The sequence below is a fragment of the Oncorhynchus mykiss genome, chromosome 22, assembly GCF_013265735.2.
Source record: "Oncorhynchus mykiss isolate Arlee chromosome 22, USDA_OmykA_1.1, whole genome shotgun sequence".
NCBI classification, from domain to species: Eukaryota; Metazoa; Chordata; class Actinopteri; order Salmoniformes; family Salmonidae; genus Oncorhynchus; species Oncorhynchus mykiss.
The window spans coordinates 15,256,223-15,275,240 of NC_048586.1; the positions used below are offsets into that span (position 1 = coordinate 15,256,223).

General features: G+C 42.9%; 1 pseudogene; it reads right to left on the reverse strand.

Moving 5' to 3' along the window:
* LOC110502051 overlaps positions 1-19,018 on the reverse strand; it is a 79,026-nt pseudogene that overhangs the window by 24,396 nt on the left and 35,612 nt on the right.

Consider the following 19,018-nt stretch of genomic DNA (forward strand, 5'->3'; position numbering starts at 1 on the left):
AAAATTGAATTAGAATCCATAACATACTCGTTTCAGGAAACTAAGCATATGTCACAGGAGAGGCATTTGAACGTAAACTGGCTTCTAAAGTCTTCGAAAGCCAACTTAAACAGATCACCGACCATTTCCAATCCCACCGTACCATTTCCGCTATGCAATCTGGTTTCAGAGCTGGTCATGGGTGCCCCTCGGCCACGCTCAACGTCCTAAACGATATCATAACCGCCATTGATAAAAGACAGTACTGTGCAGCCGTCTTTATCAACCTGGCCAAGGATTTAGACTCTGTCAATCACCACATTCTTATCGGCAGACTCAACTGCCTTGGTTTCTCAAATGAACTCAGGTAGAGTTCAGTGTGTCAAATTGGAGGGCCTGTTGTCCAGACCTCTGGCAGTCTCTATGGGGCTGCCACAGGGTTCAATTCTTGGGATGACTTTTTTCTCTGTATATAATAATGATGTCACTCTTGCTGCTGGTGAATCTCTATGCAGACAACAACATTCTGTATACTTCTGGCCCTTCTTTGGACACTGTGTTAAACCTTCAAACAAGCTTCAATGCCATACAACACTCCTTCCGTGGCCTCCAACTGCTCTTAAATGCAACTAAAACCAAATGCAAATATTATTTATCTTCTCACTTCCTGTTTTTGATATTACTACTACGCAAGTAACCATTTCACTGTACCGTTTATACCTTCTGTATCCTGTGCATGTGACAAACAAAACTTAGATTTTATTTGAAATTGTGTGTGTTTCCCAGAGGCAGTAATGTGAAGAACATGACCTGTATCAAAGTCATATTTGTTACGAACCAGCTCGTAGCCCGTAACAAAGTGGGTGACAACACGAAGATACAGAAATTACAAACATATTTATTTAACAAAAATGGTGTGTGTGTAGTCAGTAGTGTTGATCTGTTTCATCTGTCCTTGTGATTGTCTCCACCCCCCTCCAGGTGTCACCCATCTTCCCTATTACCCTCAGTGTATGTATATCTGTGTTCTCTGTTTGTCTGTTGCCTGTTTGTCTTGTCAAGATTACCAGCGTGTTTTCCGAGTTCCTGTTTTCCTAGTCTCTTTTTTCTTGTCGTCCCGGTATTTGACCTCTTGCCTGCCCTGACACTAAGCCCGCCTGGCTGACCATTCAGCCTGCCCTGACCTCGAGCCTGATTGCCGCCCTGCACCGCTTGGACTCCAACCTGGTTTGTGAACTTTTGCCTGTCCTCGACCTGCCTCTTGCCTGCCCCTTGTTGTACAATAAATATCAGAGACTCAAACCATCTGCTTCCTGTGTCTGCATGAATGAGTGGATGCGTGCATAGTTGGTGATAATGAGGGGTGTTGAGAAGTGCCAAAACAAATGAACAAAAAGAGGCCCCAAAACTGCCACAACGAAAAACAAAAGTATGTCTGTGTGGAGAGAGTCTCCTCAATGTATGAAGGAAAGGTATATTTATCCCTATGACACACCCGAGTTCATGTGTGTCCCATTTTGGTGACGACCCTCCTGGCTCTGCCCACCGACATCCTATTAAGGAAAACAAAATACAAAGAGAAATAATTTGGCAGACAGAGTAGGAGGGTTGTCACAAATTAGGATATAGGCTAAGGACTATATAGTGTATTTTTTACCTGGGGTTTTTCCTTATTGTAGGCTACTACTTTTACCACTTTTAGTCTTGAAATCTTTCGTTGTTTACTGAACTACTCACTCTGTTTAGCACATGGCCTCACTTGTGAATCCTTATAGAGATGGGTGGGGCTAAGGCTTAAGAGGGTGTGGACGATGCTGAATGGGTGTAGACAAAGAAGAGCTCTCCAGTAGGTGTACTAAAACATTCTAGGGCCATTTTCTCAAAAGTGAGGTTACAAGTTGATCAACTTTCAAAGCAGAATTACTTTCCCATTGTTCCTCAACTGCAGAGCATGATATACCATTTTCTAGCTCTTAGTCTCTACTTTTATCCAATGTAAAAAAAAATCTAATTTTGCAACGTAAGACCGAATTGAGGCAGTCAGTCAAATTTGAGAAGAGCTCTTCGGTGGAAAAATAAAAGAGAAACATCTTGCAGGCCTCAGCCAAACACACAAAAATGGATCTCTCAAAATGGTGCCCACCGATAAATGGTGTCAGGTAGCTGCTAGGCCAGTGCAGAAGCAGGGACGCGCTCCAATTAGCCCAAAGTAAAGCTGGATGGATTAATTGGAGTCGGTCTCTCCTCTCCCCATTAGTGCTGCTGGGCCAGATCATCTGAGCACATTTGTCATGATGAATTAGCGGCTGAGTGTCGAACGGGCCCATCAAGTGTCGCTGTGCTTTCACGCCTCTCACTTGCCATGACACCACCAAGGGGAGATGAAGGGGCTGTGTTTTGATGATGAGGGACGCTATGACAGTTGTACCTAAGCCTCGCAACGGACACTCTCACTTCTTTCTACATGTATTCCCTCGGCAGCTCTTATTAATTCATTCTCCTTGTGATTCCCTATTCCCTTATGACTACATGATTAGTGCTTAACTGTCACTCCGCTCACAGATTTCCTTTCTTGAAACATACCAGCACCTGAGATGTCCAGCATAAAAGCAAACCTTAAATCATAAGACTGTAGTAAAGTCAATGACAGATTGAGATGAAACATTTGGTTTCTGTCTGTTGGTAATACTAGTGTAGCATTGACACTGAGCACATACGGAGTGGGAAGGAGTCACTGCTGCACTTTAATGGCAATGGAATCTGTTTTTGAGTCAAGTATGTAGGCTCATGCCTTACAACGTGCATGGGCCATCAGCAAAAACGTTTTGTCAATCGCTCAGGTAAATCACCTCTCTGACTAAGTCTGCACCTTTCCACTAAATCTTCCTTTTTAAAACCAGATAACATCCTCTTACTGAAAACCCAACCGTGGCTATTCTCAATATTCAGAGTCATCATCACAACTGTACAAAACGGTATGTATTCACCAGAGGGTTAATCACGAGAGGCTGTAGGGGTGGATAGGAGGAAGTGAGGGGGTCCATCTCCTATCAGGTCATCCTGTTTTAGGGAACAGGCGGTGTTGGAGGATCACACTGATCGTTTCTGCTTCATGCGTGTTGCTCTTGGCATGAGCTGTCGCCACAGATACACAGAGGGAGAAAATGAGAAAAAGCCTTCCCTGGCATCTGTGCGTTCATGTTGAAAATTAAGCCCAGCAAGAATCATATAGAAAAAAAAGCTCAAGCTGGCAGTTGTATTGGGTTTCTATTGACAAGAATAGTCAATGTACCCGGGATTAAAAAGCAATCCCGCGTTCAATATGACACCTCCCTACATTCTTTTATGAGTGCCAGTGCGCGCCTTGTCCTTCAGATGCTGTGGATTGAGCTGTCGACACAGGGGACAATCAAAGTTGTAAGAGAGCAGCCTCGCAAAGCTGAGTTTGCAGAGGCTTGGTGGATATCTCTCCTGCTCTCCCGCTCTCGTTTTTGAATAAATGTGATCTGGAAACTCAAGTCAGCAACCAAGCAAATGAGATTATGGCAGCCATAACCCTCGCCCCCCCATAACCAGCACCATTTACGCCCAGAGACTAATCCAGAGGCAGTTCATGTTAAATGCCATCCACTACTGTCAAAGCAGATCAATCATCAAAACCATGGCATAATTGGCTTTTAGTGACACAACATTATCAAAGAATATTCTTATGTGACTTGTGGTATCAAAGTAAAGGGGCATCAGAATCTGACTGCTGACTCAAAACATTCCCTGTGATTAGAGAAACTATACAAAAGTATTACTTAAGTTTCTCTGCATGGAGTGCATGCATAGACATATACAGTGCATTCAGAAAGTATTCAGACCCCTTCCCTTTTTCACATTTTGTTACATTACAGCCTTATTGTAAAAAACAGAAATACCTTATTTACATAAGTATTCAGACCCTTTGCTATGAGACTTGAAATTGAGCTCAGGCGCATTCTGTTTCCATTGATCATCCTTGAGATGTTTCGACAACTTGATTGGAGCCACCTGTGGTAAATTAAATTGATTGGACAGGACTTGGAAAAGGCACACACCTGTCTATATAAGGTCCTATAGTCCTACAGTGCATGTCAGAGCAAAAAACAAGCCATGACGTCGAAAGAATTGTCCGTAGATCTCAGAGACAAGATTGTGTCGAAGCACAGATCGTGGAAAGGGTACCAAAAATGTTCTCCAGCATTGAAGGTTCCTAAGAACACAATGGCCTCCATCATTCTTAAATGGAAGAAGGTCGTCCGGCCAAACTGAGCAATCGGGGGAAAAGAGCCTTGGTCAGGGATGTGACCAAGAACCCAATGGTCACTCTGCAAGAGCTCCAGTGTTTCTCTGTGGAGATCGGAGAACCTTACAGAAGGACAACCATCTCTGCAGCACTCCACCAATCAGGCCTTTCTGGTAGATTGGCCAGACGGAAGCCACTCCTTAGTAAAAGGCACATGACAGCACACTTGGAGTTTGCCAAAAGGCACCTAAAGGACTCTCAAACCATGAGAAACAAGATTCTCTGGTCTGATGAAACCAAGTTTGAACACTTTGGCCTGAATGCCAAGTGTCACGTCTGGAGGAAACCTGGAACCATCCCTACGGTGAAGCATGGTGGTGGCAGCAGCATCATGATGTGGGGATGTTTTCAGCAGCGGGGACTGGTAGACTAGTCAGGATCGAGGGAAAGATGAGTGGAACAAAGTACAGAGAGATCCTTGATGGTAACCTGCTCCAGAGCACTCTGGACCTCAAACTTGGGCGAAGGTTCACCTTCCAGCAGGACAATGAGCCTAAGCACACAGCCAAGACGACGCAAGAGTGGCTTCGGGACAAGTCTCTGAATGTGCTTGAGTGGCGCAGCCAGAGCCCGGACTTGAACCCGATCAAACATCTCTGGAGAGACCTGACAATAACTGTGCAGCGACACTCCCCATCCAACCTGACAGAGCTTGAGAGGATCTACAGAGAATGGGAGAAACTCCTCAAATACAGTTGTGCCAAGCTTGTAGCGTCATACCCAAACGCTGCCAAAGGTGCTTCAACAAAGTACAGAGTAAAGGGTCTGAATACTTATGTAAATGTGAAAGTTTTTTATATTTTAGAAATTTGCAAAAATCTTCAAAAACCTGGTTTTGCTTTGTCATTATGGGGTATTGTGTGTAGATTGATGAGTCACATTTTTTAAAATCCATTTCAGAATAAGGCTGTACCGTAACAAAATAGGGAAAAAGTCAAGGTACCTGAATACTTTCCGAATGCACTGTAGATGGAGGACTAGCTTGGCACCCTGACGAAGCATAGAGGAATGCAACCCAGTGGGATGAAAGGCAGACTACTAAAAGAGAACAAAGGGCACGTTGTGTCATCCTGCTGCACGGCTGAAGGAACATGTCAATTCTTAAGAGAATGTCTTAACATGAAGAGAGAAACATCGTACTGTCTTGGAGTTGTGAAATATGTTGAACCAACATGTACCATTTCAAACATCACAGCGGAATTACGTGCAGAAAACTATATGGAGTTAAATGTACTGTACTGGTTGATGCAGAGAATGCACTAACTCAGAACATACAGACTTGCATAGTACATGAATAGAAATGATTTGTAATGTATTACAATCAGTCTGTGACCACTTCTTGTATGTTTGAAATGTAAGCTTGTGTATTTCCAATGAAAGGTACATAGACCTACATACAGTATTGACATTTTCTCTGCAATAAAAAAAAAAAAAAAAAAAAGGAAATAGCAACATAATAAAATAACAATGAGGCAATATTATTAAAAATATACAAGGAGGACAGGTACCTGGTCGATGTGCAGGGGTACGATGTAGTTGAGGTAATTGAGATAATATGTACAGCTGAAGTTGGAAGTTTACATACACTTAGGTTGAGTCATTAACACTCATTTTTCAACCACTCCACAAATTTCTTGTTAACAAACTATAGTTTTGGCAAGTCGGTTAGGACATCTACTTTGTGCATGACAAGTCATTTTTTCAACAATTGTTTACAGACAGATTATTTCACAAAATGTTCATTGTATCACAATTCCAGTGGGTCAGAAGTTCACATACACATACACTAAGTTGACACTGCCTTAAACAGCTTGGAAAATTCCAGAAAATGATGTAATGGCTTTAGAAGCTTCTGATAGGCTAATTCACATCATTTGAGTCAATTGGAGGTGTACCTGTGGATGTACTTCAAGGCCTACCTTCAAACTCAGTGCCTCTTCGCTTGACATCATGGGAAAATCAAAATAAATCCGCCAAGACCTTAGAAAATAAATTGTAGACCTCCACAAGTCTGGTTCATCCTTGGGAGCAATCTCCAAAAGCCTGAAGGTATCACGTTCATCTGTACAAACAATAGTACGCAAGTATAAACACCATAGGACCACGCAGCCGCCATACCACTTAGGAAGGAGAAGCGTTCTGTCTCCTAGAGATGAACATACTTTGGTGCGAAAAGTGCAAATCAATCCCAGAACAGCAAAAGAGTCCTATATCGACATAACCTGAAATGCAGCTCAGCAAGGACGAAGTCCCTGCTCCAAATCAGCCATAAAAAAAAGCTAGACTATGGTTTGCAACTGCACAAAGATCGTACTTTTTGGAGAAATGTCCTCTGGTCTGATGAAACAAAAATAGAACCGTTTGGCCGTAATGACCATCGTTATGTTAGGAGGAAAAATCATGTTGTGGGGGTGTTTTGCTGCAGGAGGGACTGGTGCAGTTCACAAAATAGATGGCATCATGAGGAGGTAAAATTATGTTGATATATTGAAGCAACATCTCAAGACATCAGTCAGGAAGTTAAAGCTGGGTCGTAAATGGGTCTTCCAAATGCACAATGACCCCAAGCATACTTCCAAAGTTGTGGCAAAATGGCCTAAGGACAACAAAGTCAAGGTATTGGAGTGGCCATCACAAAGCCCTGACCTTAATCCTATAGAAATTTTGTGGGCAGAACTGAAAAAGCGTGTGCAAGCAAGGAGGCCTACAAACCTGATTCAGTTACACCAGCTATGTCAGGAGGAATGGGACAAAATTCACCCAACTTATTATGAAGAGCGTGTGGAAGGCTACCCGAAACGCTTGATCCAAGTTAAACAATTTAAAGGTAATGCTACCAAATAATCATTGAGTGTATGTAAAGTTCTGACCCACTGGAAATGTGATGAAATAAATAAAAGCTGAAATAAATAATTATCTCTACTATTATTCTGACATTTCACATTCTTAAAATAAAGTGGTGATCCTAACTGACCTAAAATAGGATTAAATATCAGGAATTGTGAAAAACTGAGTTTAAATGTATTTGGCTAAGGTGTATGTAAACTTCCGACTTCAACTGTATGTAGTGTGTGTGTCAGTTTAGTATGTTTGGGTGTGTGGGTAGGGTCCAGTGAGTGTGCATAGAGTCAGTGGAAGAGAGTCAGAGCAAAAAAAAAGGGGGTCAATGCAAATAGTCCGGGTAGCCATTTGATTAACTGTTAAGCTTAGGGGTAGAAGCTATTCGGGAGTCTTTTGGTCCAAAACTTGGTGCTCCGGTACCTCTAGGCAGGGAGATCGGCCCCAGTGATGTACTGGGCTGTACGCACTACCCTTTGTCGTGTGTCTTACAGTCGGATGCTAAGCAGTTGCTATACTAAGAGGTGATGCAAACAGTCAGATGCTCTCAATGGTGCCGCCGTATAACGTTTTGAGGATCTAAGGGCCCAAGCCAAATCGTTTCAGCCTCCTGAGGGGGAAGAGGCTCATCACGACTGTGTTGGTGTGTCTAGACTATGATAGGTCCTTAGTGATGTGGACACCGAGGAACTTCCTCAACCTGCTCCACTACAGCACTGTGGATGTGTATGGGGGTGTACTCGGCACTCCGTTTTCTTTAGTCCACGATCAGCTCCTTTGTCTTGCTGACATTGAGGGAGAGGTTGTTGTCCTGGCCCCACATTGCCAGGTCTCTGAACTCCTCCCTATAGGCTGTACAGGCCTACCACCATTGTGTCGTCTGCAAACTTAAATGTTGAAGTTGTGTATGGCCACACAGTCGTGGGTGAACAGGGAGTACAGGAGGGGACCAAGCACACATCCCCTAGGACCCCCCGTGTTAAGGGTCAGCGTAGGGGATATGTTAGCTACCCTCAACAGCTGGGCACGGCCTGTCAGAAAGTCCAGAATCCAGTTACGGAGGAAGGTGTTCAGTCTCAGGGTCCATAGCTTAGTGATGAGCTTGGAGGGCACTATGGTGTTGAAAACTGAGCTGTAGTCAATGAACAGCATTCTCACGCAGGTGTTCCTTTTGTCCAGGTGGGAAAGAGCAGTGTGGAGTGCAGTAGAGATTGCATCATCTGTGGACCTGTTGGGGCAGTATGCAAATTGGAGTAGGTCCAGGGTGTCTGGGAAGATGGTGTTGATGTGAGCCATAACCAGCCTTTCAAAGGATTTCATGTCTACAGATGTGAGTGCTACGGGGAAGTAGTCATTTAGACAGGTTACCTTGGTGTTCTTGGGCACAGGGACTATGGTGGTCTGCTTCAAACATGTAAGCATTACAGACTGAGTCAGGCAAAATTTTCCAGCTGGTCAGCACATACTCTCAGTAAGTGCCCTGGTAATCAGTCTGAATGTTAACCTGTTTAAAGGTCTTACTCACATCGGCTATGGAGAACATGATCACACAGTCGTCTGGAACAGTTGGTGCTCTCATGCATGGTTCATTGTTACCTCTAAGTGAGCATAGAAGGCATTTAGCTCAGGTTGGCCGGGTTTCCCTTTGTAATCTGTGATAGTTTGGAAGCCCTGCCACATCCGACGAGTGTCAGGGCCGGTGTAGTAGGATTCGATCTTAGTCCTGTATTGACGCTTTGCCGGTTTGATGGTTCTTTGGAGGGCGTAGCAGGATTTTTTATAAGCATCCGGATTCGTGTCCCACTCACTGAAAGTGGTAGCTCTAGTTTTTAGCTCAGTGCAGATGTTGCCTGTAATCCATGGCTTCTGGTTGAGATATGTATGTACACTCACAGTGGGGATGACATCATCAATCCACTTATTAATGAAGCAGGTGACTGATATGGTAAACTCCTCTATGCTATCTGATGAATCCTGGAACATATTCCAGTCTGTGCTAGCGAAACAGTCCTGTAGCTTAGCATCCGCATCATCGGACCACTTCCATATTGGTACTTCCTGTTTGAGTTTTTGCTTGTAAGCAGGAATCAGGAGGATAGAGTTAAGGTCAAATTTGCCAAATGGAGGGCGAGAAAGAGTTTTGTATGCTTCTCCGTGTGTTGAGTAAAGGCCATCTAGAGTTTTTGCACCTCTAGTTGCACAGGTGAAATGCTGGTGGAAATGAGGTAAAATGTAAAATGGATTTTCTTCCATTAAAATCACCGGCCACTAGGAGCACCGTCTCTGGGTGAGCCTTTTCTTGTTTGCTTATGGCCCTATACACCATGTTGAGTGCAGTCTTTGTGTCAGTATCTGCTTGTGGTGGTAAATAGACAGCTCCAAAAATATAAATGAAAACTATTAGTAAATAGTATGGTCTACAGCTTATCATGAGGTATTCTAACTCAGGTGAGCGGAGCCTCAAGAAAAATCATGCACCAGCTGTTATTAACAAAGAGACCCACACCACCCGCCTTGAGTTTACCTGACGCTGCTGTTCTATCCTGCCAATATATAGAAAAAACAACTAGATTTATATTTTCCATGTCCTTGTTTAGCCACGACTCTGAGAAAAATAGGATATTACAGTTCTTCAGATCACGTTGACAAGATACACTCGAACGGAGCTCGTCCAGTTTATTCTCCAGTGATTGCACATTCACCAATAGAACAGAGGGTAGAGGCGGTTTATCCACTCGCCAACGTAGTCTCGTCAGGTATCCCGCACGCCGGCTTCAATAACGTTGCCTCTTCCTTTTTCGAGTGTCAGGGATTTGGCCTGGCCCGGAATGAGCCGTATGTCCTTCGCCACCAACTCATTGAAATAGAAATCCTTATCCAAATCAAGGTTAGTAATCACTGTTCTGAAGTCCAGAAGGAAACGATGGCGGAAACATTGTATTTTTTTAAACATTAGCTCAAAAAAACCCACAAAATAGCACAATTGGTCAGGAACCCGTAAAACGGCTGATATTTCCTTCAGCGCCATTCTGCACACATACAGTAAGTATACTGTAAATCTATATTTTATCTGTTATTTTACCAGGTAAGTTGACTGAGAACACATTCTCATTTACAGCAACAACCTGGGGAATAGTTACAAGGGAGAGGAGGGGGGTGAAAAAGCCAATCGTAAACTGGGGATTATAAAGTGACCGTGATGGTTTGAGGGCCGGATTGGGAATTTAGCCAGGACACCGGGGTTAACACCCCTACTCTTACGATAAGTGCCATGGGATCTTTAATGACCACAGAGAGTCAGGGCACCCGTTTAACGTCCCATCCGAAAGACGGCACCTTACACAGGGCAGTGTCCCCAATCACTGCCCTGGGGCATTGGGATATTTTTTAGACCAGAGGAAAGAGTGCCTCCTACTGTCCCTCCAACACCAATTCCAGCAGCATCTGGTCTCCCATCCAGGGACTGACCAGGACCAACTCTGCTTAGCTTCAGAAGCAAGCCAGCAGTAAGGAGCCATGCACCATAAAAATATAATTAGACCCCTATGCCCTGCAGTCTGCTCTGGCAGAGTGAGGGCTGTCATACGATGCCATGCCTGTGTGCAGATGTGCTCTGCTGACAACAACCCTAAGGATACATACAACTCCTCTGACCTTAGGCCTCCCAGGCCTCACAGGACCATACACAGCTCAACCAATTCAGACATTCTGATCTGAGGGATCTGGGAAAGACCGTGGCTTGGAGGAATTTGTCGATGCAAATACATCCAATTTCCTCTGACAAAACACCACCACATGGCCAAGCCTCAAGGACCCTGCCTGATGAGATTCTACTAGACTCAAGTGGTCCCACTATTCAGGTCAGTATTTTTTTTCCCCTTTCTGGGGCTTTGATGGTTCACTCTACGTGTAATCACATCTTACTTATCAATATGCAACATTTCAATTTATTTGAACATTTCTAGACCAGTCCATTCCCAATTAGTAATATTTACTGACAGCACTGAAATGTTCCAGGCAGTCAAGTGTTCACAGTATCTTTAATCACTTTGAATCTGAGACGTCATTTGAAGAACAAACAGTAAGTGTTATATGCTTTGGTTATTTTAATTTGATATTCACATTTGATAAGACAGAAAAGTTTATTCAATGACTCTTTATTTGTTCCGGATCCACCAATGTCCTTTCATCTCAAATGTCAACAAGGCTGACACCTAGTGGTCACAACTAGAGCCATCCGGTTGGTATTCACAACTCGGCAGCATAAAACTAAACCAACCCGGGTTAAATAGATTTTCATCTGATAGCAGTAATTTCATAGATAACACTGAATCTGTAATATGAACTAAAATGCAAATGACATTCCTCCAGATTTTACCCTGAAGAATGGAATTACAATTTTCCTCTGCTATTTGTCACTTAAAAGGGAACTCAAGCTTTTCCCACTTGATAAGCAGAAGTGGATTGTCTCAAAGCTCTTATCTTACGTGATTATCTAAACTTTCATGAAGTGTCATAAGAAGACAGGACCTCTATATCAGAGGAATGTTGAAGATTGAGTGAGGGCACCCTGTGGACATTCTCAAAACCAGTGAGAACGAGAGACGAGATACAGGGTAAGATTCCATGACTGAAACACTAATAACAACAATGACTAGATTACAACTACACAGTAATAACACTTTTACTGCAGTCAATTATGATAATCTCAACTTGATGCTTATTACCTACTGTGCACTTGACCCAATGACATTGCTGCAAATACACTATATATACAAAAGTATGTGGACACCCCTTCAAATTAGTGGATTTATGGTTTTCAGCCACATCAGTTGCTGACAGGTGTATAAAATAAAGCACACAGCCATGCAATCTCCATAGACAATCATTGGCAGTAGAAAAACCTTATTGAGCTCAGTAACTTTTAACCCGGCACCGTCATACGATGCCACCTTTCCAACAAGTCAGTTCGTCAAATTTCTGTCCTGCTAGAGCTATCCTTGCCAACTGTAAGTGCTGTTATTGTGAAGTGGAAACATCTAGGAGCAACAACTGCCCCAGCCGCAAAGTGGTAGGCCACACAAGCTCACCAAATGGGACCGTTGAGTGCTGATGCGCGACACGCGTAAAAATCATCTGTCCTCAGTTGCAACACTCACTACTGAGTTCCAAACTGCCTCTGGAAGCAACGCCAGCACAAAAACTGTTAGTCGGGAGCGTCATGAAATGGGTTTCTATTGCCAAGCAGCCACACACAAGCCTAAGATCACCATGCGCAATGCCAAGTGTCGACTGGAGTGGTGTAAAGCTCTCTGGAGCAGTGGAAACGTGTTCTCTGAAATGATGAATCACGCTTCACCATCTGGCAGTCTGATTGACGAATCTGGGTTTGGTGGATGCCAGGAGAATACTACCTTCCTGAATGCATAGTGCCAGCTGTAAAGTTTGATGGAGGAGGAATAATGGTCTGGGGCTGTTTTTCATGGTTCGAACTAGGCCCCTTAGTTCCAGTAAAGGGAAATCTTATAGCTACAGCATACAATGACATTCTAGACGATTCTGTGCTTCCAACTTTGTGGCAATAGTTTGGGGAAGGCCCTTTCCTGTTTGAGCTTGACAATGCCCCCATGCACAAAGCGAGGTCCATACTGAAAGGGTTTGTTGAGATTGGTGTTGAAAGCCTCCTAAGTGGCACAGTGGTCTAAGGCACTGGTTCTCAATCCTGGTCCTGGGGACCTAAAGGGGTGACACATTATTGTTTTTGCCCTAGCACTACACAGCTGATTCAAATGATCAACTCATCAAAAGGCTTTGATGATTTGAATCAGGTTTGTGGTGCTAGGGCAAAAACAAAGGTGTTTTCTACGACACATTGTGTCAAGAAGCAGTGCAGCTTGGCTGGGTTGTGTTTCGGAGGACGCACGGCTCTCGACCTTCGCCTCTCCCGAGTCCGTACGGGAGTTGCAGCGATGAGACAAGACTAACTACCATTTGGATACCATGAAATTGGGGAGAAAAAGGGGTAAAAAATATATAATAATTTAAAAAATACAAATTTTAAAAAAGTGTGGAAGAACTTGACTGGCCTCCACAGAGCCCTGACCTCAACTCCATAAAACACCTTTGAGATGAATTGGAACGCAGACTGCGAGCCGGGCCTAATCGCCCAACATCAGTGCCCGACCTCACTAATGCCGTTGCGTCTGAATGGAATCAAGTTCCCGCAGCAATGTTCCAATATCTGGTGGAAAGCCTTCCCAGAAGAGTGGAGGCTGTTATAGCAGCAAAGGGGGGGGGGGGGGGGGGGGGGGGGGAAGGACCAGCTTCATATTAATGCCCAGGATTTTGGAATTAAATGTTCGACGAGTGTCCACATACTTTTGGTTATGTAGTGTATATCCCTTTGTGTGTTTATGCTGAAGATAAGAAAGCCGTTGGACAAGCTGAACCAAATTAGAGAGGCTTTTAGGCCTAATTGACACCATGTCTGGAGCCATGAATGGTGAACCACATCTCTGCTGTTACTCAATACTTCGGAGTACCAAAGTGCAGTGAATTCTCCACCCATTCACATTATACTGAATTTACTTTTTCATGCTAGTGTATTTTTCGTCAATCAAGTAAAGAGGATGGCTGTGGGCTCACCTCATGCACTACGTTCCAATATAGCCTACAGACATGGCACATGGATTTCTAATGGAAGCTAAACCAAAAGTACCCATCGTAAATTGGAGCTGCTCTTAATTCGACTATAACTGAAAGCAGTCATTTACAGGTGGCTCAAAAGGAAGCGAAGCACATAATATGGCTTAACTGCAGGAAAGTATGAAGTGCTGTATCTGGTAATTGAACACATCCATTAGCATGCCGGCTCAGCCAAGTGACCACGGGGCCCCAGCCACGGCTAATGATGAGGATATTACCACCTTTATTTAACTGCACAGAAAAGACCGGGAAGAAGAGTTGCTTATATGATCTCTAAATACCGTTTCTTCATCTCCTGGGTATTTGGAAACCTTATCACAAAAATATCCCGTTGCTGCACAATCTGTAGATAGCAGCAAGCAGCAGGAAACCAAACGGGGCAGCTTAGTGAAAATAAAAAACAGAGCCCTCCATGGAGAGCTGAGCCTCTCAGGAGATAATGGAGACTGGAGATTTATCCACACACAGTATCGCATCGCAGGGAGAGAGGCTTTGAGTGGAGGAGGACCAGGATGCCGCTGTGTCTGGAGAGGCGTCTTTAAAAAAAAGAAGAAAATCTCCTTACCTGAAAGTTTATTGAGACATGAACGATACTAGAAACAAAACACACAATCATACACTGAGTGTCCCAAACATTAGGAACACCTTCCTACTATTGAGTTGAACCACCTTTTGCCCACAGAACAGGCTCAATTCGTTGGGGCATGGACTCTGCAAGGTGTCGAAAGCATTCCACAGTGATGCTGGCCCATGTTGACTCCAATGCTTCCCACAATTGTGTCAAGTTGGCTGGATATTCTTTGGGTGGTGGACCATTCTTGATACACACAGAAAATTGTTGAGCATGAAAAACCCACCAGCGTTGCAGTTCTTGACACTCAAGCCACGTGTGCCTGACACCTACTCCCATACCCCGTTCAAAGTACATAAATATTTAGTCTTAACCATTCACTCTCTGAATGGCACACATACACAATCCATGTCTCAATTGTCTCAAGGCTTAACAATCCTTCTTTAACCTGTCTCCTCCCATTCATCTACACTGATTGAAGTGGATTTAACAGGTGACATCAATAAGGGATCATAGCTTTCACCTGGATTCACCTGGTCAGTCTACGTCATGGAAAAAGTAGGTGTTCCTAATGTTTTGTACACTCATCGGGACCCCAATACATGTCTACCACAGTGTAAACAGAATTAAGATGATTTAGTTGTTTAAACAAAGAGTGAGGTTTCCAAAGTGAGGTTTCCAACTTCCTAGCTAACTGCTAGGCAGATAGCCTAGCAGTTAGAGTGTTTATCAGTGTTTTGTTTCTTGTCATGTTTGGTGTTTTTTATGGACACCAGGAAGAGTAGCTGCTGCTTCTGTAAAAGCTAATGGGGATACAAATAAATGTGCTTGTTTGGGAAACACTCTTAAAAAGTTGCCTCGTAAATAACGATGTACTGGTACGATCGTCATAATGCTTAAGTTTATTCGCAACAAGGCCCTAAACTATACCTTGCCAGCATAATGGTGAATCCCAAAGCAGAACTCAATAAGTTTTGGTCTCCAGAAGTACTTGTAGTACAGATTGTCCTCAAACGTATCTGAAGAGAAAACATATTTGAAGATAACATTGAAAAAAAAAGACTAATCTTGATTAAACATTGTTGTTTTCAGAGCAGGGTTGTTTTAGTACACATGACCTTGACCTTGTCTGCTGGTTAGGCCTTGTCTTACTCACCAGAGCAGGGTTGTTTTAGTGCACATGGACTTGACCGTGTCTGCTTGTGAGGCCTCGTCTTACCCACTAGGGTCTGGTTGGTGGCCTGGGGGAACCGGCTCTCCTCATCCATCAGAGAGAGCAGGCCCATGGGCTTCTGGAGGAACATGTGCAGGATGGGATGGTTGTCCTCATACTGGCATCCAGCCCCTCGCTCTGGTACTCCATCTAATTAAAACACAGAGAATATAGAACAGTCCACAGTTAATGATTTCACTAAATAACCCAATTAAACAATCTAGGCTAAATAGGATTTTTGCATGTTTAAAAAAAGTTCTTAAATCAACAGCACCAGTCCAGTTCTCCTTCTTCGGCTGAAATGTATAACAAAGTCAGTTGCTGAAATTATACAGAACTGTTCTGAAATAACAAATAAAGCCACTTACTAATTCATAATTTAGTTCCATTAGCAAATAACCGTATCACATTATTGCATCTGCTTAATTTGGATCAAAAAGTTATTTTAAATATATTTGACCAATAAAGTGGAAGCAACGGATCTAAACCGTCCCCATGTTTAAATCATTAACTCGGAATAATCCGCTTCTGTGTACCACTGGATGGAAGACATTTTCACATGATAAAAATCACTTTCCCGCTAAACCACTAACCCTAAATCGAAGTGAACTAAAACACATGTAACACGACAAATCATGCAGGAAAGTCACCTAGTTATGATCCGGAAATTAAGTATGCCTAGTTAAGCCGTGGTATACAAATGCTTCCAAAAGGACACATCCAGCACATACAGTGCCTTGCGAAAGTATTCGGCCCCCTTGAACTTTGCGACCTTTTGCCACATTTCAGGCTTCAAACATAAAGATATAAAACTGTATTTTTTTGTGAAGAATCAACAACAAGTGGGACACAATCATGAAGTGGAACGACATTTATTGGATATTTCAAACTTTTTTAACAAATCAAAAACTGAAAAATTGGGCGTGCAAAATTATTCAGCCCCCTTAAGTTAATACTTTGTAGCGCCACCTTTTGCTGCGATTACAGCTGTAAGTCGCTTGGGGTATGTCTCTATCAGTTTTGCACATCGAGAGACTGACATTTTTACCCATTCTTCCTTGCAAAACAGCTCGAGCTCAGTGAGGTTGGATGGAGAGCATTTGTGAACAGCAGTTTTCAGTTCTTTCCACAGATTCTCGATTGGATTCAGGTCTGGACTTTGACTTGGCCATTCTAACACCTGGATATGTTTATTTTTGAACCATTCCATTGTAGATTTTGCTTTATGTTTTGGATCATTGTCTTGTTGGAAGACAAATCTCTGTCCCAGTCTCAGGTCTTTTGCAGACTCCATCAGGTTTTCTTCCAGAATGGTCCTGTATTTGGCTCCATCCATCTTCCCATCAATTTTAACCATCTTCCCTGTCCCTGCTGAAGAAAAGCAGGCCCAAACCATGATGCTGCCGCCACCATGTTTGACAGTGGGGATGGTGTGTTCAGGGTGATGAGCTGTGTTGCTTTTACGCCAAACATAACGTCTTGCATTGTTGCCAAATTTTTTTTCAATTTTGGTTTCATCTGACCAGAGCACCTTCTTCCACATGTTTGGTGTGTCTCCCAGGTGGCTTGTGGCAAACTTTAAATGACACTTTTTATGGATATCTTTAAGAAATGGCTTTCTTCTTGCCACTCTTCCATAAAGGCCAGATTTGTGCAATATACGACTGATTGTTGTCCTATGGACAGAGTCTCCCACCTCAGCTGTAAATCTCTGCAGTTCATCCAGAGTGATCATGGGCCTCTTGGCTGCATCTCTGATCAGTCTTCTCCTTGTATGAGCTGAAAGTTTAGAGGGACGGCCAGGTCTTGGTAGATTTGCAGTGGTCTGATACTCCTTCCATTTCAATATTATCGCTTGCACAGTGCTCCTTGGGATGTTTAAAGCTTGGGAAATCTTTTTGTATCCAAATCCGGCTTTAAACTTCTTCACAACAGTATCTCGGACCTGCCTGGTGTGTTCCTTGTTCTTCATGATGCTCTCTGCGCTTTTAACGGACTTCTGAGACTATCACAGTGCAGGTGCATTTATACGGAGACTTGATTACACACAGGTGGATTGTATTTATCATCATTAGTCATTTAGGTCAACATTGGATCATTCAGAGATCCTCACTGAACTTCTGGAGAGAGTTTGCTGCACTGAAAGTAAAGGGGCTGAATAATTTTGCACGCCCAATTTTTCAGTTTTTGATTTGTTAAAAAAGTTTGAAATATCCAATAAATGTCGTTCCACTTCATGATTGTGTCCCACTTGTTGTTGATTATTCACAAAAAAATACAGTTTTATATCTTTATGTTTGAAGCCTGATACGTGGCAAAAGGTCGCAAAGTTCAAGGGGGCCGAATACTTTCGCAAGGCACTGTATACTGTAGAGTACCGTTAAGAACACAACCTCATTCTTACATTTCAATTCTTATCTATTCATTATACATGAATAAAGTGATCATGAATACCAGCTTTCTCTCTAATTCCCTTGAAAGGAATTGCTAGAGAGCAAACATTGAGACTAAAGGACAATGCAGCAAAAAGTGCTCTTGATTCATTTCTTATACAGCGTCGTCAGCGAAAGCAATAAACTCCCACACTCCAGGGTAAACAGCTTCAGTAAATCAATTAAGAGAATAATAACTAGTAGTTGAGGGAGAAGAAAAAGTATCATTTTAACGTCATATAAAGCTATGAAGAAGACGACACTGAATTACAGTGTTTCATTTAAGAGACACTTCTCCTGTGATTGACGAACAAGCTGGCATACTGCATCTGGATATTTAAAGGAAAGGTTCACACATTTGGAATGTTATATTGTTTTTGTGCATCCCTGAGGGATGCTCTGTCGATTCCCTGTGTGATTTCATGTTTATCTGAGTTGTTGGCGTTCAAGCAGGCAGAAATACGTCAGGTATGATGTAGCACCGTGATAAAGTCGCTCTCACTACACTGGAAGGTAAAAGGAATACAACTTTTCTTCTGTATGTAATCTCGCTACTTTTACAGCCTCGCTACTGTATATAGCCTGTCTTTTTACTGTTTTATTTCTTTACCTACCTATTGTTCACCTAATACCTTTTTTTTGCACTATTGGTTAGAGCCTGTGAGTAAGAATTTCACTGTAAGGTCTACACCTGTTGTATTCAGCGCACGTGACAAATCAACTTTGATTCGATTTGAAAAAATGTGCTGGTTGAAGTCAAACTGAATCTGCTCATTTGCAATGTTGATGCAAAGTTGTTCAAAGGAGTTATTCTTGAAGTTCTCGAATCCAAAGATGACCAGGATTCCCACATTCATGCCACTTTCTGCAGCACTTCAAAGGGGAAAAAGAGGACCGACGAACAAAATCATTCTTGTGTGGAACTGTCTGAGCAAATCCCAAGCAACCAC